Here is a 19,576-nt window from a genome sequence, read left to right as displayed (position 1 = left end):
ACGGTACCTATCAGAAAGAAAAATTTTCATTCAGACCGTTTGGCTGTGATGTTCCAAGTCTACGAATGAAATACTGTTCCTCAAGTTTCCGGAAGGCATCGCTTCCATTGTGGGGTATCAAACCACAAAGATGTATGATGAATAGCATGCCCTGCCTGTTTAAAGTGACAAGGAACCGGTTTACAAACATCGTCATTGTTGGTTCTGACATGGTGGAGGTATTCTCCAAGCTCTTGACGGGTTTCACCGACGTGGAGTTTATTGCAAAGTGAATATGAAACACAGTGCATTACATTGGAGGTGGTGCAGGCAAAATGATCTGTCACTACAATATTGATGGTGTGCTTAGGACCTGACATTGATGTGGTGGGGTTTATGAAGTTACAGGTATGGCAACGACCGCACGGGCATTTGAATGTTCCAGGTGGTAGATTGGAAATAACGTGCCTTTAACCAAAACATTTTGCGAGTTTTGTCTCATGTGAATGAAAACATACAGTCACGTGAAAAAGTAAGTACACCCCATGTAAAGTTTTGACTTTTTCAACATATTTCAACATACAGCTATTTGATCTTCATTTCAACAATATTGATAGATAAAGGTGATATAATATAACAAATGTCATGAAACATTTACATTTTGTAGTCCATTGTATAATTTAAATAAACATAAATGCAAATTTCGCATGTGGAAAAAGTAAGTACACCCCGACATTTATCACTACTTCAAATACCGAAAATTAGAATCAGGTGCACCAGCTCAGGTGCAAGTGATTAGAACATCGTCAGAGAGGATCTTGGAGGAACCAGTCTTATTTAAACCTCAGACATTTAGTTTGGTTTGCTCTTTGTTGTTGAAGTGTGCGGCGTCACCGTGCCTAGATCAAAATAGCTCTCTGAGGCCTTCAGAAAGAAGGTTATAGATGCCTACGAGTCTAGGAAGGGATTTAAAAAGATCTCCAAACAATTTGAAATCAATCATTCGACTGTCCGGAAGATCATCTACAAGTGGAAAAGATTCCAAACAACTGCCAACTTGTTCAGGCCAGGCCGCCCCAGCAAGTTCATCCCGAGAGCAGACCGCAAGATGCTGAAATAAGTCTCGAAGAACCCCATAATGTCATCACGGGACCTACAGGTGGCTCTTGCCACTGTTGATGTCGAAGTGCACGAGTCTACCATTAGAAAGAGGCTGCACAAATTTGATCTGCATGGGAGGTGTGCCAGGAGGAAACCTTTGCTGTCCAGAAAGAACATCAGGGCAAGACTAAAGTTTGCCAATGAACACCTCGGCAAAGACCAGCACTTCTGGAACAATGTGCTCTGGACAGATGAGTCAAAGGTAGAGCTATTTGGCCACAGTACCAGAAGACATGTTTGGCGAAAACCAAAGACAGCATTTGACCACAAGAACCTGATACCAACTTTAAAGCATGGTGGTGGAAATATTATGGTTTGGGGCAGCTTTGCTGCATCAGGGCCTGGGCAGCTCACCATCATAGAATCCACTATGAATTCTTCATTGTACCAGACGGTGCTTGAGGATAATGTGAGGCCATCTGTCGGAAAGTTGAAGCTCAACCGAAGGTGGACCTTGCAACATGACAATGACCCTAAACATACCAGTAAATCCACCAAGGAATGGCTGAAAAGAAAGAAATGGAGGGTTCTGGAATGGCCAAGTCAAAGCCCGGATCTAAATCCCATCGAGATGTTGTGGGGGGGTTTGAAACGAGCTGTGCATGCAAGAAACCCCTCAAACATCACACAGCTGAAAGAATTCTGCATGGAGTGGGCAAAAATTTCTCCCAGTCGATGTCAGAGACTGGTAGACAGTTATAAGAAATGCCTACTTGAGGTTGTTTCGGCCAAAGGGGGCAATACCACCTATTAGAGCCAAGGGTGTACTTACTTTTTCCACATGCGAAATTTGCATTTATGTTTATTTCAATTATACAATTTTTTTTTTTTTTTTTTTTTTTTTTTTGTATACAAGATCGAGGCTCGTGAGAGAGCGAACATTAATCACACAGAAAGACAGACACATAAAACAAATAACATCGGGAGCGGTAGACAAGATGGGGAGAGAGGGGGAAGGACACAAACACAACATTTGAGAGCAGGGACCGAGAGACATGGAGACATCGAGAGATCTGTGGGAGGGAGAGGGCTTTGGGGGGGAGGCATGTGAAGGTGGGGAGGCATGTGAAGGGGGGGAGGCATGTAGACCACCTACCTGCCTGCGGTGAGTGAGTGAAAGGCCCTCAGAGATAGCTTCATCGCGGGAGATTCCAATGATTTTGAAAGCTTTGGATTCAACAGCGTGAAGCCGAGCCAGGTGTGAGGCAGGAGCACCAGCCCATAGGGGAGAACAGTATTCCATTGAGCTGCGGATGAAAGCCTTGTATGTGGTGAGGAGCTCAGGTGTGCCGAGGAAGGACTTCGCACGACGGAGGATGCCCAGTCGGCGACTGGCTTTGGAGGCCAGCTTGGAAATGTGGTTTTCCCAAGAAAGATCATGGCAGATAGTGAGACCCAAAAGCTTGAGTGACAGAACTTCTTGGAGAGGATTGTTGAGAAAGTAGATGGGAGGGTTGTCCAGTCGATCTTTTCGGAGAGACATAGTAAGAGAGTGAGATTTGGCAGGATTGAAAGACATGTTCCACTTGTTTGACCAGTCTGTGATTTTGTCCAGGTCTTCAGAGAGTGAGGAGGCTGCAGACTGCCGATCTGAGGGAAGAGGACTACAAAATGTAAATGTTTCATGATATTTGTTATATTATATCACCTTTATCTATCAATATTGTTGAAATGAAGATCAAAGAGCTGTATGTTGAAATATGTTGAAAAAGTCCAAACTTTACATGGGGTGTACTTCTTTTTCACGTGACTGTAGGTGGTTGAGAGAAGATGGAAGTCGTTTCTGTGTTGTGCTGTAGGGTTTTAAAGTTTCAATGTATGTATCCCAGCAGGGGCTCCACCTTGTGGGCAGGAGCGAAGGGGGGATTCTCGGCATTGCCTGTCTGGGTGATCTTTTCCCAGTGGGGGTTTCGGGCGTGAAAGAGTAACAAACAAACAAATGCACAAACAAAATTATTTATAAGATTTCAACGTTTTCAATACACATGTGCCAGAACCCCTACTTATTAGCTCACCTGGAACGTAGTTCAGGGGAGCTTATGCGATGGCGCGTTGTCCGTCCGTCAGTCCGTAAACACTTGAAACTTTTTCTCCGAAACTGTTGATGGGATCGTGACCAAATTTGGCACAAATGATATTTGTTATGTTGTGACTAAAGTTTGTTCACGGCACTCAGAAAATCGGGATCGAAGGAAGTTTACTGGGGGTCCAAGTGGATCCAGGTTTGACCCCCCAAAATAGGAATTTCCTTTTTCCTCTGAAATTACACACACAATTGTTACGGGCGACAGGGATGAGGACCAGAGTCCCAAACGTCACTCTCGACTAAGTGTGTTACGGGGTGACTAATGTCAGCGACCCTAGGTCCTATCCCTAGCCCGCCGGGCCGAGGCCCGCAAGCTGGCCGAGCGGTTTTTGTAACCTTGAACTTTTCGTTTAGTGCAAGGAGTTTAAGCTGCCACACTGGCGGCTCAGGGGAGCTTGGAACCCGATCCGAAAAATGTCAATCAAACAAAATGAAATTTGGTGTTGGTGCAGAACCCTAGTGTTGGGCTAGCGGCTAGGGTGCCAGCTTAGGATCCCAGGATCCTGGGTTCGAATCCCGGTCGATCGCTGAATTAACGCCAGGGGGGTTGACTCAGCCTGTCATCCTTCCGAGGTCGGCTAATTGAGTACCAGTTCACTGGTAATTCCCCGCTTGTCGTAAAAGGCGACAAAAAGGGTTGGCGTCAGGAAGGGCATCCGGCCATAAAACATTGCTTCAAAAAGGGGACCAAAAAAAAAACAACAACCACGGTCCCCGAAAAAGGCCAACCCCCGCTTTGCGGGGAAAAAATGGCCTCTAAATGTGTTTTTTTTTTTTTTTTATAAACAAAATGAAATACAATCAATTTACTTCAAAGAATGCAAAATGATACAATAAGCAAATCATACAAGTATTACGACGGAATTAATTCATTAATAATGACAGACTGAAACAATTAACACAGGCCGCATACAACCGATACGAAAAGCCGACAACATCGCACACACAACACGCTATCTAACCTCGGGAAAGGAAAGGAAGCAAATTAATAAAATAATATTCGCAGGGAATTGAAATAAAATGGGATATGCAGATGGGAATGGAATGGGATTCAGGCCTGTTTGAAGAGCAGGTTCATCAACGTTCGTCAGAGCGGGGATTGGCGGGACATAGGTTCATAAATGTTCTGCAATTCCTTTCTCCTTTGATCCCTTTCCTTTCGTCAACCTCCTTCATACGACAGCAAATCCCTCAGGAAGTTCATCGAGGTCGACTCTTCATATAGCTCGTCAAGCCCGTTCGCAGCATGAAGCATAGATCGCTTTTTCACCACCCCACCAAGAACCGCTCTTCTTCCTCTTCTTTTCCCCTTTTTTCCCGCAATTTCTTGCTTTAAAGAAAAAAAAAAGGTTGAATCGCTTCCAAAGCTGTTTTGTGCACCACCACCAGCAGTCAAAATCACGTGGCGTTAAAGGAGTGGATATGGGGTAAACTTTAAGAAAAAGGAAAAATAATTTACGAAAAGGTCCTATTTGGGGATCCACAGCTGAACTGGCATTTCTATGCAATACACCCTAAACAACACGACTCCTAAATGACATTCCTACGAACGCAACACTATTTTGATGAAACTTGACCACAACCTTCACCTCCCATGCTGTACAAAAGGTTGTTCACAGCATTTAAAAAATCTGCCCCATTTAGGGATCTACAGGAGGTTGCCCCCCAAAATAGGTATTTGCTTTCTTCTCAGAAACTACACATGTAATTTTGATGAAGCTTCACCACAACCTTCATCACCCGTGATGTACCAATGTTTGTTCAAGGCATTACAAAAATTGGGGTCTGAGGAGGTATACGGACGGGGTGGGGTGGGAGGGGGGGGGGGGGGGCAAAATAGGTATTTTTTTGTTTATTTGTTTAAAGTGTTATGTGTATTTTATTATGCTTCGACATGCTACCCTGTCTTCTAGAAACCAATCAAATTGGTTTGAAATACATTTAGTCAGTGCAGTGTACTGTTTATTATAACCAGGTGAGAGTCAGGGGTATTGTCCCTATTGTCCTGTCCGTGGCCGATAAAGACCAGTCTCGGATGGATTAGCCAAACGAGCTTACACTCCGAGGCGTTCAGTCAAAAATGACGGTGTTCTTTACACGCGAGGGAAAGGAGAACAAGCGTTACGCCTAGGTCCCCCGTCGGTGAAGTGATGCGAGTTGACAAAGTGGAAGACGCAAGGCGGCCATCTTGGATTTGGACTTGGCGACCCAATTTTCAATAGCGTTCTTCCTTTTGCCTAGATACACCCACACACCAGATTAGAAGTTGGTACTTCGCTTATTTTTCAAGATATTCCGCTCACAAGGTTCAGACATACAAGGCGGCGGCCATCTTGGATATTGACGTGGCGACCCAATTTTCAATAGCGTTCTTCCTTCTGCCTAGATACACCCACACACCAGATTAGAAGTTGGTACTTCGCTTATTTTTCAAAATATTTCGCTCACAAGGTTCAGACATATATATGGTGGTGGCCATCTAGGATTTTGACGTGGCGACCCAATTTTAAACAGCGTTCTTCCTTATGCCTAGATACGCCCACACACCAAATTAGAAGTTGATACTTTGCTTATTTTTCAAGATATTCATCTCACAAGGTTCAGACATACATGGCGGCGGCCATCTTGGATTTTGACGTGGCGACCCAATTTTCAATAGCCTTCTTCCGTATGCCGAGATACACCCACACACCAAATTAGAATTTGGTACTTCGCTTATTTTTCAAGATATTCATCTCACAAGGTTCAGACATATATGGCGGCGGCCATCTTGGATTTTGACGTGGGTTGCACCCACACACCAAATTCGAATGCGGTCCTTCGCTTACGCACGCCCGCACGCACGCACGGACGGACGGACGGACGGACGGACACACGGACGGAGGGGAAAACCATAGTCCCCCTTTCGCTCCGCGGTGTGACGGGGGGACAATGACGAACTTACCTTCACGGGTCCCACCGGACGTCCTCGAACTTGCAATAATTAATTCAAACCGACACGGATTTAAAATGTACAAAAATACCGGCTTTATTGAAGAAATGCCGGTAACAAAATAAAACCCGGCAAAACTAAGATTCCTAAATAAAATGGTACGTCCCCATACAGACTCGTATACCGACAAAGGAGAAAAATAAAGGTGAAAATAATGCGTAGTGTTTCTAGGTACATAGCTCTGAGTGTCTCCGCGTCTCCTGAACCCCCTCGGGAAGTCAAAAACCCCCGCGTCCTTGGCGGGAACAGCACAGGCCTCCATGCACAGTGCGCTTGCGGGTAACTGAGGCCTCAGTCCGCAGTCCGCTCCTCCTCACGATCACGATGATGATGTCGGAACACGACCGTTCACCACAAAACCCCACAGCCAAGAGCTCGTAAACTTTGACTGTTTGTTGAGACTGTCCCACCGCAAAGAGAGCTTATCGGCGACCGTTCACCTCCAGATCCAGAAACCAAGACAAAATGTCGGCCCTCCAACTCCTTTGTACTCAAGGCTCTGAGGTCAGACACCGCCCGTGTCTGTACCTATGAGCCAGTCCTTCTCTTTGTTGCTCGACAAATCTCACCAATCACTGCTCTCCGGGGTGTGGCCTCCCGGACCTGCCTGCATGATGTTATAACACGTCGGTGGTATCATCGTTGGTGCTCAAAGTCCTGTTTCCGGTTAGCTTTTATTTAGTGTCGTTTAATGCGCTATTGCCTGGCTTTGTGTGTGTGCTGCATTGTCATAAGTGACACAGGAAAAATAACAGAGGCAATTAAATACAGGGGATTCATTACCCATAATCCCCAACTAATTAACATAACCCCACCCCTCTCATGGGGACACATACATTTACACGACATGCGGTCTACCGGATCCCTACTTATGGTACATGGGGGTTCTTCTTCTTCATGACAGTCAGAGTACACTACCTCTACAATTCCACCTGGCTCTAAGGTAATAATTGTCTACCCCCAACAAACGTAACACTATGTTGTTCATGACCTGACCCCCTGGCACATTTGTAAAATTTGGTGGATTGGTGCAGCCTATTTTGAAGGTATGGGTGTAAAAAAAAAAAAAAACTATTGAGGGGAGGGAGGATTTTTTGTTATTGCCCTTGACTTGAACCTGGGTAGCCCCAACACTTATGCAAAATCAGGTGGAGATTGGCACAGCCGTTTTTTTTCTTTGCTTTTAAGAACGACACAGACATACAGAAAGTTTCCTTGACGTTGGGGAAGTTAAAGCCCTTCCGAGATCCTGAAGTTCCTCACCTAAACTTTGGGGACTCTAGGTGCTACGGTTCGGATGTGAAAGATTAACGTGCAAGCGCACACACAAACACTTGAACGTATGGGAAGGGGGACGAGGCATGGGAAGGGGGTGGGGGGTAGGAGAGGTATAAAACACATGGACAGTGCAAGAACTTCCAGGAAAGAAGTTAGTATTTTTTTAAAAGTGGATCTGGGGTGAATTAATGGGGGTAGAAGAGATCAAGGTTTTGGATGGGGGAAGATAAGAGATGGTGGTGAACAGCTGTTTTAAAGACCTGGAGGGAGGAGTGGGATTGAAGAGAGAGGGAGTTTGTCCCTGAGACGTGAGTAGAGAGGAATGAAAGAGTGAAGGTGAGCAGAGAGTCTTGATTTTGGCAATTTCACCAGAAGAGGGTTGCTGGCAGATCTTGTGCGACCTGTGGGAATATTTGAGGGACAGAGCCCAGAGAGAGATGGGGGAGCTAGGCCGGATAGGAGTCGGTAGAAGACAGAAAGACCACCAACCTGCCTGCGGTGAGTGAGTGAAAGGCCGTCGGAGTTAGCTTCATCGCGGGAGATTCCAATGATTCTGAAAGCTTTGGTTTCAACAGCGTAAAGCCGAGCTTGGTGTGAGGCAGGAGCACCAGCCCAGAGGGGAGAGCAGTATTCCATTGAGCTGCGGATGAAAGCCTTGTATGTGGTGAGGAGCTCAGGTGTGCCAAGGAAGGACTTCGCACGACGGAGGATGCCCAGTCGGCGACTGGCTTTGGAGGCCAGCTTGGAAATGTGGTTTTCCCAAAAAGATCATGGCAGATAGTGAGACCCAAAAGCTTGAGCGACAGAACTTCTTGGAGAGGATTGTTCAGAAAGTAGATGGGAGGGTTTTCCAGTCCGTGTTTTCGGAGAGACATAGTGAGAGTGTGAGATTTGTCAGGATTTAAAGACATGTTCCACTTGTTTGACCAGTCTTTGATTTTGTCCAGGTCTGCAGAGAGTGAGGAGGCTGCAGACTGCCGATCTGAGGGATGAGGTATGGAGCGGCAGAGAGTAGAGTCATCAGCAAAGAGATGGAGAGGATTTTCCAGAGAGTCGGAGAGATCATTGATGAAGACCAGAAAAAGCACCGGGCCCAGAACACTACCTTGGGGAACTCCAGCCTGAACATGAAAGGAAGATGAGAGAAATCCATTCAGGGCCACACGTTGACTATGACCAGAGAGGAAGTCTGCAAGCCATGAGTGGAGATTTTCATAGATACCATAGGAGGAGAGTTTGGTGAGCAAAGCGGGCTGCCAGACCGTATCGAAGGCACGTGATATGTCAAGGGAGACAGCTCTAATTTCCTGTTTGACATTGAGGACCTCCATCCATTGTTAATAGTTATTAGATTGAACTCTTGAAATTTTTTCAGCTTTACTGTATTAACTTTTAAGTCATCTCATCTCGATTCTCGAAGAGATGAACTTGTAAAATTGGTCGTGATGTCTGTCGTCCACCCATCAAAATGTTTTGCTACTCCTCCCTCATCACCCCACTTATCATTCTGAAACTTAACACATGAATACAAGATAGTATGCCGCACAATCCCTCCGGCTTCAAATTTTCTATATCGGATCATGGGGGCTGCCAAAGGGGGGTGGTGGAGGTTACCCCCTGAAACTTCGGATTCCCACTTGTCCCTTATTTATAAACCGATTGCTCTGAAACCTGATACAGCCCTTCTCCTCGATGGTCCACAGGATAGCCTGGTCTTAGATTATTTTTCTTTCCTATCGGGGGGCTCCCAGAGAATTGGGGGGTTCCACCAAATCAACAGTGGTCTGAAGCAGAAGGTCACGAGATGACCACCATCCCACTTGGGGCTATTTATGAATGTGAATGTAGTTCAAGGTGTAAAAGGTTAAGAGCAAAGATTCTAGAGCAGGGCAAGATAAACCAATCGGCCGTGAACGTGAAGTATCCAATGGGCGCGCTTGGGTGCCATTTTAGTAAAGAACTGCTCAAGCACACATCTAACGAGTGAATTTTGAATTTCACATGATAGGATTATATATTAGTTCCTCGTTCATACTAATGCTGTGTGTCGTTCTTACAGTTATTAGTTTTGTGGGTTTTTTTTAAGTTCAACTTTTTAAAATGTTCCCTTTCCTTTCAACATTGTTTCATAAAAGAAGCGAATGCTACTCCATGGAGAAACAGAAATACGAGAACATGGCGGCAATAAATGAGTGTTAACACGGAAAAACAGTAACATGCATATGGTATCTATTATGATGGTATTTTAAAATGACAACACATGTGGTGAGTGAGTGAGTGAGTGAGTGAACGTTTAAAGTGGATGCAGGTGGTGATGTGCGTCGCGGTATTTTGTAAATGTTAGACTGAAGAGAGAAAGGCCTGCCAAGATTGTGCGAGTGAGGAATGTGGGAGAACATTGATGTGGATGGAATCTCGATTTTGTGAATGAGCTGGGGAGACTGAAAGGTGTGTGTGTGCGTGTGCGTGTGCGTGTGCGTGTGCGTGTGTGTGTATGTGTGTGTGTGTGTGTATGTACGTGCACCCACTCCTACATCATTAGATGTATATGGCTGCCCAGGCAGTTTTTGACCACTGGGCACCATCCTGGTCGGGGCGTCACTCCGACGCAGGACGGTCAAATGGCACATTCATCCCGGTTATCTGGTACTCATTTCGCCAACCTCGGAAGGATGACAGGCTGAGTCAACAACACCTGGTGTTAATTCACCCACCGACCGGGATTTGAATTCAGGCCCAGAGAATCCCAAGCCAGCACCAGGCTGACACAAATCGGAATGCGAATACAAATGAAAGGAGAATATGGACGGATGCCACACATACATTCTAGCTTCCTATCCATACCTCCCCTCAAAAAAAATTAGAGGAAAAATTAGGAACAAAATTAGGAACAAAAATTAACAGCATCGATGTGACAAGTCAACATTACTTGTGGGGGTATTTAAAGTTGAAGTGGAGGGGCGCGGTAGGTGGGGTGCAGGGGTGTTGCATATGTGGGGTGGAGGTAAGTAGGGTAGAGGGGTTGGGAGTAGGTGTAGTTGACAGGGGATAAATGTAGCTGAGGGGGAAGGATATGTGGAGGTGAGGGGAGGGATAGATGGAGTTGAGGGGAGGGATAGATGGAGTTGAGGGGAGGGATAGCTGCAGTTGAGGGGAGGGATAGCTGGAGTTGAGGGGAGGGATAGCTGGAGTTGAGGGGAGGGATAGCTGGAGTTGAGGGGAGGGATAGCTGCAGTTGAGGGGAGGGATAGCTGGAGTTGAGGGGAGGGATAGCTGGAGTTGAGGGGAGGGATAGCTGGAGTTGAGGGGAGGGATAGCTGGAGTTGAGGGGAGGGATAGCTGCAGTTGAGGGGAGGGATAGCTGGAGTTGAGGGGAGGGATAGCTGGAGTTGAGGGGAGGGATAGCTGCAGTTGGGGGGAGGAATAGCTGCAGTTGAAGGGAGGGATAGCTGCAGTTGAGGGGAGGGATAGCTGCAGTTGAGGGGAGGGATAGCTGGAGTTGAGGGGAGGGATAGCTGAAGTTGAGGGGAGGCATAGCTGGAGTTGAGGGGAGGGATAGCTGGAGTTGAGGGGAGGGATAGCTGGAGTTGAGGGGAGGGATAGCTGAAGTTGAGGGGAGGCATAGCTGCAGTTGAGGGGAGGGATAGCTGGAGTTGAGGGGAGGGATAGCTGAAGTTGAGGGGAGGCATAGCTGCAGTTGAGGGGAGGGATAGCTGAAGTTGAGGGGAGGCATAGCTGCAGTTGAGGGGAGGGATATCTGGAGTTGAGGGGAGAGATAGCTGGAGTTGAGGTGAGGGATAGCTGCAGTTGAGGGGAAGGATAGCTGTGGTGTGGTAGAGGGGGTGGTGTAGGTGTAGTAGGGCGGGTGGGGTAGGTGTGGTAGAGCAGGTGGGGTAGGTGTGGTAGAGCGGGTGGGGCAGGTGTGGTAGAGCGGGTGGGACAGGTGTGGTAGAGGGGGTGGGGCAGGTGTGGTAGAGGGGGTGGGGCAGGTGTGGTAGAGGGGGTGGGGCAGGTGTGGTAGAGGGGGTGGGGCAGGTGTGGTAGAGGGGGTGGGGCAGGTGTGGTAGAGGGGGTGGGGCAGGTGTGGTAGAGGGGGTGGGGTAGGTGTGGAAGAGTGGGTGGGTAGATGTGGAAGAGGTTGGTGGGGTAGGTGTGGTAGAGGTGGATGGTGTAGGTGTGGAAGGGGTGGGTGGGGTAGGTGTAGTGGAGTGGATGGGGTAGGTGTGGCGGAGTGGATGTGGTAGGTGTGGTAGAGTGGATGGGGTAGGTGTGGAAGAGTGGGTGGGTAGATGTGGAAGAGTGGGTGGGTAGATGTGGAAGAGGTTGGTGGGGTAGGTGTGGTAGAGGTGGGTGGGGTAGGTGTGGTAGAGGTGGGTGGGGTACGTGTGGTAGAGGTGGGTGGGGTACGTGTGGTAGAGGTGGGTGGGGTACGTGTGGTAGAGGTGGGTGGGGTACGTGTGGTAGAGGTGGGTGGGGTAGTTGTGGTTGAGGTAGGTGTGGCAGAGGTGGGTGGGGTAGGTGTGGCAGAGGTGGGTGGGGTAGGTGTGGCAGCGGTGGGTGGGGTAGGTGTGGCAGAGGTGGGTGGGGTGGCCGGGGAAGGTTTTTAAAATAAACACTGCCCCACGAATTGACTTGTTCATGTTGAAGTTTAAACTATTTCTTTGGTCATTTTAAATTCCTTTCTTGTTGCAAAAACACCGGTTCTACCCTCATGTCACCTGATTCTACCCTCATGTCACTTGATTCTACCCTCATGTCACCTGATTCTACCCTCATGTCACCTGATTCTACCCTCATGTCACCTGATTCTACCCTCATGTCACCTGATTCTACCCTCATGTCACCTGATTCTGCCCTCATGTCACATGATTCTACCCTCATGTCACCTGATTCTACCCTCATGTCCCCTGATTCTGCCCTCATGTCCCCTGATTCTGCCCTCATGTCACCTGATTCTACCCTCATGTCACCTGATTCCACACTCATGTCACCTGATTCTACCCTCATGTCACCTGATTCTACCCTCATGTCACCTGATTCTACCCTCATGTCACCTGATTCTACCCTCATGTCGCCTGATTCTGCCCTCATGTCACCTGATTCTACCCGCATGTCCCCTGAATCTACCCTCATGTCACCTGGTTCTGCCCTCATGTCACCTGATTCTACCCGCATGTCACCTGATTCTGCCCTCATGTCGCCTGATTCTGCCCTCATGTCGCCTGATTCTGCCCTCATGTCGCCTGATTCTACCCTCATGTCGCCCAATTCTGCCCTCATGTCGCCCGATTCTACCCTCATGTCGCCCGATTCTACCCTCATGTCGCCCGATTCTACCCTCATGTCGCCCGATTCTACACTCATGTCGCCCGATTCTTCCCTCACGTCACCCGATTCTACCCTCACGTCACCCGATTCTACCCTCACGTCGCACGATTCTACCCTCACGTCGCCTGATTCTACCCTCATGTCACCTGATTCTACCCTCATGTCGCCTGATTCCTCATGTCGCCTGATTTCTCATGTCGCCTGATTCTACCCTCATGTTGCCTGATTCTACCCTCATGTTGCCTGATTCTACCCTCATGTCCCCATGATTCTTCCCTCATGTCCCCATGATTCTTCCCTCATGTCCCCTGATTCTACCCTCATGTTGCCTGATTCTACCCTCATGTCGCCTGATTCTACCCTCATGTCGCCCGATTCCTCATGCCGCCTGATTCTACCCTCATGTCGCCTGATTCTACCCTCATGTCGCCTGATTCTACCCTCATGTCGCCTGATTCTACCCTCATGTCGCCCGATTCTACCCTCATGTCGCCCGATTCTACCCTCATGTCGCCTGATTCTACCCTCATGTCGCCTGATTCTACCCTCATGTCGCCTGATTCTACCCTCATGTCGCCTGATTCTATCCTCATGTCCCCTGATTCTACCCTCATGTCACCTGATTCTACCCTCATGTCGCCTGATTCTACCCTCATGTCGCCTGGTTCTACCCTCATGTCGCCTGGTTCTACCCTCATGTCGCCTGGTTCTACCCTCATGTCGCCTGATTCTGCCCTCATGTCGCCTGATTCTACCCTCATGTCTCCTGATTCTGCCCTCATGTCGCCTGATTCTACCCTCATGTCTCCCGATTCTACCCTCATGTCACCTGGTTCTACCCTCATGTCGCCCGATTCTATCCTCATGTCTCCCGATTCTACCCTCATGTCACCTGGTTCTACCCTCATGTCGCCTGATTCTACCCTCATGTCGCCTGGTTCTACCCTCATGTCCCCTGATTCTATCCTCATGTCCCCTGATTCTACCCTCATGTCGCCTGATTCTACCCTCATGTCGCCTGATTCTACCCTCATGTCGCCTGATTCTACCCTCATGTCGCCTGGTTCTACCCTCATGTCGCCTGATTCTGCCCTCATGTCGCCTGATTCTACCCTCATGTCTCCTGATTCTGCCCTCATGTCGCCTGATTCTACCCTCATGTCGCCTGATTCTACCCTCATGTCGCCTGATTCCTCATGTCGCCTGATTCTACCCTCATGTCTCCTGATTCTGCCCTCATGTTGCCTGATTCCTCATGTCGCCTGATTCCTCATGTCGCCTGATTCTACCCTCATGTCGCCTGATTGTACCCTCATGTCTCCTGATTCTGCCCTCATGTCGCCTGATTCCTCATGTCGCCTGATTCTACCCTCATGTCGCCTGATTGTACCCTCATGTCTCCTGATTCTGCCCTCATGTCGCCTGATTCCTCATGTCGCCTGATTCCTCATGTCGCCTGATTCTACCCTCATGTCGCCTGATTCTACCCTCATGTCCCCTGATTCTATCCTCATGTAGCCTGATTCTACCCTCATGTCGCCCGATTCTACCCTCATGTCGCCCGATTCTACCCTCATGTCGCCCGATTCTACCCTCATGTCGCCCGATTCTACCCTCATGTCGCCCGATTCTACCCTCATGTCGCCCGATTCTACCCTCATGTCGCCCGATTCTACCCTCATGTCGCCCGCCCGATTCTACCCTCACGTCTCCCGATTCTACCCTCATGTCACCTGGTTCTACCCTCATGTCGCCTGATTCTACCCTCATGTCGCCTGGTTCTACCCTCATGCCGCCTGGTTCTACCCTCATGTCGCCTGATTCTACCCTCATGTCTCCTGATTCTACCCTCATGTCGCCTGGTTCTACCCTCATGTCGCCCGATTCTACCCTCATGTCGCCTGATTCCTCATGTCGCCTGATTCCTCATGTCTCCTGATTCTACCCTCATGTCGCCTGATTCTACCCTCATGTCGCCCGATTCTACCCTCATGTCGCCCGATTCTACCCTCATGTCGCCCGATTCTACCCTCATGTCGCCCGATTCTACCCTCATGTCGCCCGATTCCTCATGTCGCCCGATTCCTCATGTCTCCTGATTCTACCCTCATGTTGCCTGATTCTACCCTCATGTCGCCCGATTCTACCCTCATGTCGCCCGATTCTACCCTCATGTCGCCCGATTCTACCCTCATGTCTCCTGATTCTACCCTCATGTCGCCCGATTCTACCCTCATGTCGCCCGATTCTACCCTCATGTCTCCTGATTCTACCCTCATGTCACCTGGTTCTACCCTCATGTCCCCTGATTCTACCCTCATGTCGCCTGATTCCACACTCATGTCCCCTGATTCTACCCTCATGTCGCCTGGTTCTACCCTCATGTCGCCTGATTCTACCCTCATGTCCCCTGATTCTACCCTCATGTCGCCCGGTTCTACCCTCATGTCACCTGATTCTACCCTAATGTCCCCTGATTCTACCCTCATGTCGCCTGATTCTACCCTCATGTCGCCTGATTCTACCCTCATGTCCCCTGATTCTACCCTCATGTCACCTGATTCTACCCTCATGTCGCCTGATTCTACCCTCATGTCGCCTGATTCTACCCTCATGTCCCCTGATTCTACCCTCATGTCCCCTGATTCTACCCTCATGTCCCCTGGTTCTACCCTCATGTCGCCTGGTTCTACCCTCATGTCGCCTGATTCTACCCTCATGTCGCCTGATTATACCCTCATGTCCCCCGATTCTACCCTCATGTCGCCTGATTCTACCCTCATGTCCCCCGATTCTATCCTCATGTCGCCTGATTCTACCCTCATGTCCCCTGATTCTACCCTCATGTCGCCTGATTCTACCCTCATGTCGCCTGATTCTACCCTCATGTCCCCTGATTCTACCCTCATGTCCCCTGATTCTATCCTCATGTCCCCTGATTCTACCCTCATGTCCCCTGATTCTACCCTCATGTCGCCTGATTCTACCCTCATGTCGCCTGATTCTACCCTCATGTCCCCTGATTCTACTCTCATGTCGCCTTTAAACTGATATTCCCTCCCGTCGTTCGCACTGAAAAGGAAACGAAAACGCTCCATTTGACCATTGCATTCGGTCGGCCGATCTGCCCCGGTGCGTACCTGGTTCTCCACTCTTTTGTATGGATTTACCGACGCGTGCTTTATCTTTCCCGGCTCTGGTATGTTTGGTTCAGTGAAAAAGAAGCGGGAGAGGCTCGTGTTGGCGTTGATGACGTCATCACAAAACGGCGTCTTTCAGCGTCTCCCATTTGTCAAACCATGAACCTTCATTCCAAAGAGTAGAGAATTTAAATATATTTACCAAACACGTCATCATCTGTACGAGGAGCTTTCGTTATACTCAGGAATATGTTTAAAAACCCGAAATCTCCAGCACTCTTACCTCACTCACAGCTCGCTGTGTAAAATCTCTTTCGCTCTGCATATCTCACGGACACGGATCCAGCCCTGCACTACATCCCCGCACGATCTGCCTCGGCCTCTGCCTCTCCTTCTTCTTCTTCTTCCATTACACATCACTTCCCTCGACTCCCTCTCGTTCGTTTCCTCACTCCCACGAGCGTGTATTGCGAGACATTCCACCTCCAGCTTAAAATCTTGTTGAAAGTCATTTGCCACAAAAAATTTCCATCGTTGAAAAATCGAGGAAAAGAAGGTTCGACAAACCGAGCTAAAAGATGCACCCCGGGTTGGTATTATTTTTGAGAGATCCACATAACTGAAGATTTGTTGTTGTTGTTTACGAACAAAAGTACCTGGCGTTGCTGGGCAACAATGAGTCGCTTACTGGAAGGGGAGGAGACGAAGGGAAATATAAGAGAAGGGGAGGAGACGAAGAGAGGAGGAAGGAGGGAGGGGGGAGGGGAGGGGAGGAAGGAGGGAGGAGGGGAGGAAGGAGGGGAGGAAGGAGGGGAGGAAGGAGGGGAGGAAGGAGGGAGGGGGGAGGGGAGGAAGGAGGGAGGGGGGAGGGGAGGAAGGAGGGAGGGAGGGGGAGGGGAGGGAGGGGGGAGGAAGGAGGGAGGGGGGAGGGGGAGGGGAGGAAGGAGGGAGGGGGGAGGGGGAGGGGAGGAAGGAGGGAGGGGGAGGGGGAGGGGAGGAAGGAGGGAGGGGGAGGGGGGAGGGGGAGGGGAGGAAGGAGGGAGGGGGGAGGAAGGAGGGAGGGGGGAGGAAGGAGGGAGGGGGGATGGGGAAGGGAGGGGGAGGGGGAGGGGAGGGAGGAGGGAGGGGGGAGGGGAGGGAGGAGGGAGGGGGAGAGGGGAGGGAGGGGAGGGAGGGGGGAGTGGAGGGAGGGGGGAGGGGAGGGGATGGAGAAGAAGGAGGGAGGGGAGGGGAAGGAAGGAGGGAGGGAGGAGGGAGGGGGAGGAGGGAGGGAGGAGGGAGGGGGAGGGGGGAGGGAGGGGAGGGAGGGGGAGGGAGGGGAGGGGGGAGGGGAGGGGAGGGAGGGGAGGGGAGGGGAGGGGAAGGAGGGAGGGGAGGGGATGGAGAAGAAGGAGGGAGGGGAGGGGAAGGAAGGAGGGAGGGGAGGGGAAGGAAGGAGGGAGGGGAGGAGGAGGAGAAGGGAGAGAAAGGGAGGGAGGGGGAGGGGGAGGAGGGGGAGGATGGGGAAGGAGGGGGAGGGTGGGGGAAGAGGGGAGGGAGGGGGAGGGTGAGGAGGGGAGGGAGAGGGGAGGGGAGGGAGAGGAGAAGGGAGGGGAGGGAGAGGAGAAGGGAGGGGAGGGGGAGGAGAAGGGAGAGAAAGGGAGGGAGGAGGAGGGAGGAAGGAGGTGGATGGGGAAGGAGGGGGAGGGAGGAGGAGGAGGAGGGAGTCCATGTGTTTTATACCTCTCCCACCCACCTCCCTTCCCATGCCCCCTCCCCCAGAGCCCTCTCCCTCCAACAGATTTCCCGATGTCCCTGTTCACTACTGTTGTACTTGTGTGCTTTGCTCTCTCTCCCCATCTTGTCTCCCGCTCCCTTTATTATGTTTTTTGTGCCCGTTTATGGTTTTTTGTCATTAATGTTAGCTCTTGCACGAGGCTTGATCTTGCATCCCAAAAAAATCACCATAGTAAATATTTATATATTATCATTAATATTTATATATTTAAACAATATTTTAATATATACGAGTATATAAATGTTTATATATATATATATATATATATATATATATATATATATATATATATATATTGTTACGGATCGCGGTTTAGATGTTATGATGGGCCGAGCGGATGGTCCAACCGCGACCGTTACAGGATCCCCAATTGGCCCGACTCCCCCAACGTTGACCAGATCGCACCACAGATATTCAATCGGGAAACCTCTAAAGCGACCGAAAGAGAAGGAAGAGAGAAGAAGACAGAGTACGGAGGAAGAACAGATTTATTATACACACACAAGCAAAAAGAAGGAGCGACCAAAGTTATTTACAAGCAATGGATGGAAGAAGCAGTCACACAGTGAATCGTTAACTTATACTATTCAATTTACTTAACCCCAGGACAACATTCAAGACAGACGACGTTCACACTTACACGGGGGAAATTGCAGGCAGGGATGGCGGAGGTGGGTTGCTGGAGAGGGAGGCAGGGTCAGGTCGCTGCAACCGGCAGGGCTGGAGGTAGCAGCTCCCAATTCTTCGCGTTTTGGCGGGAAAACCCTCAGTCGCGTCGTGCTGCTGATGCTGTGGACGTCACGCGCTGGCTCAGTCACACCTGCTCCTCTCCTTCTGGTGGAGCCGTCTCCCTCCTCTCAGCGCGTCTCTCCAATGCTTGTTTCCTCTCCAAGTATCTCTCCTTTTTGGTTTGGAGCGTCTCTCATCTCACAGCTCACAGCTCACAGCTCACAGCTCACAGCTCATCTCTCATGTCCTCTCTCATGTCATCTCTTGAAGCAGTCCCTCCAGTCGCTTTTATTACTCGGGGCGGAATCAAGCCGCCGGCTGCGAGGGCACGCCTACCGGGTCGCTAACCGCGGTGCTGGTTGGCTGTTAGGGCTGTCCGATTCCTCCTTTGATCATGACGACGTGCCACGCCTGTGAGTTGGCGGCTCCTACCCCCCTCTTCTCCGAGATGAGCACATGGGCAATGGCGGCTTGCGGGATTGAACACCACTCGCACCGCTTTTGAAAGGAACTTTGGGGGAGCGGAGATGATTGGGGAAATTGAAAGGGGCCTACGCTTATTTCGTTTGATACAATGCAGAGTCAATCTAGTGGGAAACACATATTTAGCCTACATGGAATAAGGAAATAAACTATTTAAAAAGATATATCGTGGCCTGTGTGTAAGTTTCATGGAATTAACTAGGAGGACGGCTGCGACCATTATTTACATTACGAGGGTGTTACACACAACAAAACCATACTTTTCACATTCGTTACACTTTCTCCAAAATTGTTACACTTCTCCAAAACTGTTGCACTTCTCAAATTCGTTACACTGCACCCCCCTTTCTTCAGGCCCGTGCTCGGGCCTACAAAACTTTAACTTAGTGTGACACGTAGGTGTAATTCCCTCTACAATTAACCTGACCCTGAGTGTGACAATCTTAAAACACAAATAAGTATGTCCCCCTATTGCATTGCACCCTGTCTAACAGACTCAAGCCCACAGCTAACCGAATTACGGAATTGTTCTCAAACTATACATTTACGGTGGGGAGCATTATTTACAATGACGTTATTTCTTATTTACAACGCAACCCAGGACCTGTGTTTTTTTTTGTTTT

At 49.4% G+C, this 19,576-nt stretch overlaps 1 protein-coding gene across 1 annotated transcript in view; it reads right to left on the bottom strand.

Annotated features, from left to right (window-relative positions):
* LOC137417804 (uncharacterized) overlaps nucleotides 1-16,375 on the bottom strand; it is a 107,898-nt gene extending 91,523 nt beyond the window's left edge. Inside the window, exons 1-2 of the mRNA XM_078777392.1 lie at nucleotides 16,248-16,375; nucleotides 15,965-16,129 (exon numbers count right to left, since the gene is read on the bottom strand). The gene's annotated coding sequence lies outside the window, so the exon portion shown is untranslated. The remainder of the gene's footprint in view (nucleotides 1-15,964; nucleotides 16,130-16,247) is intronic.
* Nucleotides 16,376-19,576: the final 3,201 nt, after the last annotated feature.

This window comes from Myxine glutinosa, chromosome 5 (assembly GCF_964187855.1).
Source record: "Myxine glutinosa chromosome 5, kmMyxGlut1.1, whole genome shotgun sequence".
In the NCBI taxonomy this organism is placed as follows: Eukaryota; Metazoa; Chordata; class Myxini; order Myxiniformes; family Myxinidae; genus Myxine; species Myxine glutinosa.
Note: the sequence above shows the minus strand (reverse complement) of the source record. Positions and strands in the feature narration are given on the sequence as shown.